Source organism: Salvia miltiorrhiza, chromosome 5 (genome assembly GCF_028751815.1).
Source record: "Salvia miltiorrhiza cultivar Shanhuang (shh) chromosome 5, IMPLAD_Smil_shh, whole genome shotgun sequence".
In the NCBI taxonomy this organism is placed as follows: Eukaryota; Viridiplantae; Streptophyta; class Magnoliopsida; order Lamiales; family Lamiaceae; genus Salvia; species Salvia miltiorrhiza.
The window spans coordinates 46,704,735-46,708,580 of record NC_080391.1 but is presented as its reverse complement, the minus strand read 5'-3'; the positions used below and the strand labels follow the sequence as shown (position 1 = coordinate 46,708,580).

General features: G+C 41.7%; 1 long non-coding RNA gene across 1 annotated transcript; it reads right to left on the bottom strand.

Annotated features, from left to right (window-relative positions):
- Window positions 1-597: 597 nt before the first annotated feature.
- Window positions 598-2,385, bottom strand: LOC131024587 (uncharacterized). Its single transcript, XR_009101939.1, has 2 exons — window positions 2,176-2,385; window positions 598-2,092 (listed from the first exon to the last, which is right to left on the bottom strand). It is a non-coding gene; the product is annotated as an uncharacterized LOC131024587 (long non-coding RNA).
- Window positions 2,386-3,846: the final 1,461 nt, after the last annotated feature.

Sequence of the window (3,846 nt, the reverse complement as noted above, 5' to 3'; positions counted from 1 at the left end):
AGGGTGTTCTAATCCGCCAATTAAATAAATCTCGCTCGATATAGCCGAATAAAAGGCAGTTAAACTGAACATTCGACATATGATCACGTAAGAATTAATCAGGCTTAACGAATATGAATGGAAATAATAATATAATTTCAAATAATTAAAAAGGCTCAACATAAGGCAGCCTAATAATTAATTAAGTAGAAGTGGGCTTGAATAATTAACATGAGAGGCCCAATTGAAATAATTCATCGGCTCAAGTAATTAAATAAATCTTGGCCCAATAAATAAATAATTTGATTAGTTGGGCTCAATTAAATAAATCAAACGAGGCCCAACGAAGATAATATAACAGCCCAATAAAATAGATGGGCTTCAATTTAAATAAATTCAGCCCAATGAAATAATGTAATAAAAGCCCATCCGAGTAAAATAAATAAATTCAGAGGCCCAATCAGTAAATAAAATCGACCCATATAAATAAAATCGGAGGCCCAATCAGTAATTAAAATCGGCCCATATAAATAAATTAGAGGCCCAATTCATAATTTAAAATCAAGAAAGCCCAATTAAAAATGAATAGGGAGGAGCCCATGGATCCAGTTCACTTAAAAGGAATAAATTCAGCCCATTCTTTAATAAACTCAGCCTAAATATCGGCCCATCAAGAAAATAAGGAGCAGCCCAATTCGAATTATAAGGGAAGCCCAAACCAATTAAATAGATCAAGCCCAAAGTAATTAAATGCAATGGCCCAAACCAAATTAAACAAAGCCCAAGCTCAAAATTCGGCCCAAAAGAAATTAGAGGCCCAATTCTTCTTCTCTCTCTGTTGGAGCCGATACTCTCCCTCTCTTCAAAAAAAATCAGAACACGCCTCTCTCCTCCCTCTCGAATTCTGCCGCCTCCGTCTCCGGCCGGCGTCGGCTATCGCCGAGTTTAGGTCCGGCGCGACCGCACCCGTCTCTCTCTCCGTATCTTCTCTCTTGCTGGCAGTTCATCCGAGGTGAGAGGGCGTGCCCTAGTTCCTTCCTGACATCGCAATCGCCGCTGTCGCCGCTGCAATTCCCGGCGAACGGCGGTCGAACCTCCTCCCTCACGTCCATCTCTGCCTTCTCTCTACTCAAATCAGACTCAAGCATGCCCAATCGAAATTAGAAACCGAGCCCTAATTCCTTCCTTTCTCAAATCGCCGCTGTCGCACCTCCATCTGGAATCCGGCGAAACAATCGGCGCCGGTCGTGGCCGTTTCTATCTTCGTCTCTACCGTGAGCTCCCGGTGCGGACACCGCTGAGTTCTCCAGTGCCGCCGCGACTCAGAGGTTCCCCTAAAAATTGGCGAGGACAACGCCGTTCGTGCCCCCCCTCTTTTAAAACTGAATCTGCGGCCCCGGGTTCGCCGCTGCTCTTGAATCCAGCGAGGTCGAGGCGACCGTAGGCGCCGCTTCTGAAATCCCGGGTCACCGCCCTGGTTCGACGCCGTTGCGTCTGTAAATCCGGCGATTTACAATCGCCGTCCATCTTTCCGATTCAAAGCAGGGTAGTCGGCCACTCCTTTTCCGATGAGTCAGACGTCGTCGGCCACCGGTCTCATCTGCCGTTGTTGCTGTTATACACTGAAACAGAGGAGACAACGAGAGTTCGTCGTCTTCGTTTTCGAACTCCATCACGGCAGCAGAGGTTCGTCGTTGCTTTGGGCTCGTCCGAACAGGCAGCCGGCACTATATCTTAAAGCTAAGTCCTAAATCCTTCTGTTCTAGTTTCTATTTTGTTAAAGGCAGAGGTTCTCAAGCTTTTGTTGTTCTAGAGTGCAGTAGGATGAAAAGCACAAGTCTTTCTATACATAACGTGGACTGTCAGATATATTGGTGGAACATGATTATGCATATGTGATTTACTATATCCCTCTGTAATTCGAAACTGATCATGCTTGATGGTTGATGCGAAATGGATCGAATAAGTTGAGCTTAGTATATACCTTGTAATTGATGTTGGTTGGCTGCTGTGGTGTTAAATGAACTGGAACTTCTTGAAGTTTTGGCAGGGAAATGAACTGATGGTTTATTTTACTTCTTCCATTGTTAACTGGAGTAACAAATGCTTGAAACTGAAAATGGTAGTATTTGTTGTTGCTTAATGAATGCAGGTAAAATCATGGAAGAAGATGGAGAAGTTTAAGCCAAAGCTTACCTTGAAGTTGGCAGGACACTGGATGGAGTTTCTCTTTACTCTTCGGCGCATTTCTTAGTGTAGAATGGAGGTGAATGGAGGAAGGTTACTGCTGAATTGTTAAAGGATTGGAGATAGTGGCTATACTTGAGGGTGGTGGAGAAGTTGTTGTAGTGGGTCGACAAATTGTAATGCTTGACAAAATGTAGTGTTTGACAAGATGTAGTGGAAAGAAAAAGAGAAGAAAAAGAAAAAAAAAAAATGTAGAGGAGAATTATTGATGTATTTTCTCTATCTCCGTGATTCTGTAACTGTAATAAAATACTGGCTTCGATTCTGCTTGATACTGTATTTACATAAATCTCGATTTCGACATGTGATATATCCCTAAAATCGATAAGTTATAAAATGAATCTAAATTAAATCCGTAGATTTAATTTGTTCGTTGTTCTGATATTTAAATTAAATCCGCAGATTTAATTAACTTCTTGAGTCGGAAATAATTCACGACCTGAGTAAAAATAAAATCATATTCCATCTCGCTTAAATAAATAACGTGACTTTGCTAAGTCAGTTATAACTCTGAAATAATATCATTGCCTGCTTTAACAATATAAATTCAGGATCATAAGCTGAATTCATATCAGGATAATAACCGTTTTCATTCACTGATGAACAAAATAAACACTCATTACTGGATTTAAAATATATAAAAGAGCGGGTCACTACATACTACCCCTCTTAACAAAAATTTCGTCCCGAAATTTGCATATTTCTTCTAAAACAGTTCGGGATATTTCTCCTTCATTTTGTCTTCAAGCTCCCACGTGGCTTCCTCTTGTCCGTGGTGTCTCCATAAAACTTTCACTGATGTGATTGCCTTATTCCTTAGTTGCTGTACTTTTCGATCTAGAATGACCTCTGGTCTCTCTTCATAGCTCAAGTCTGGGCAAATGATCATCTCTTCTTGGTGGATTACGTGCTTTGGATCGAAAACGTATTTTCTGAGTTGTGATACGTGGAAAACATTGTGAACGTTTCCAAAACTTGGTGGTAATGCCAACCTATAGGCTACTGGGCCAATTCTCTCCAAAATCTCATAAGGTCCTACAAACCGAGGTTTGAGCTTTCCCTTGACACCAAACCTAATTATCCCCTTGGAGGGAGATACTTTCAGGAATACCTTGTCTCCTAATTCAAACTGTAATTCAGTTCGGCGTGCATCAGCGTAAGATTTCTGTCTATCTTGCGTCTCCTTTATTCGACCTCGGATCTGGCGAACTATCTCAATCATCTCACTGACCGCATCCGGTCCTAAAATTTTCCTTTCACCCACTTCATCCCAATAAAGTGGTGATCTACATTTTCTTCCATACAATGCCTCATATGGTGCCATATCGATAGTCGCCTGGTAACTGTTATTATAGGCAAATTCAATCAACGGCAGCACTGCTTCCCAACTTCCGCCCCTGTCTAACACCACTGTTCTCAACATATCTTCGAGGGTCTGAATTGTCCTTTCAGACTGCCCATCTGTCTGCGGGTGGAAGGCGGTGCTGAAATTTAACCTCGTGCCTAACTCTTTCTGTAAGTTTGTCCAAAATCTAGATGTGAATTTTGAGTCTCGGTCTGAAGTGATTGACACGGGTACACCGTGTAAGCGTACAATCTCTCGAACATACAACTTAGCTA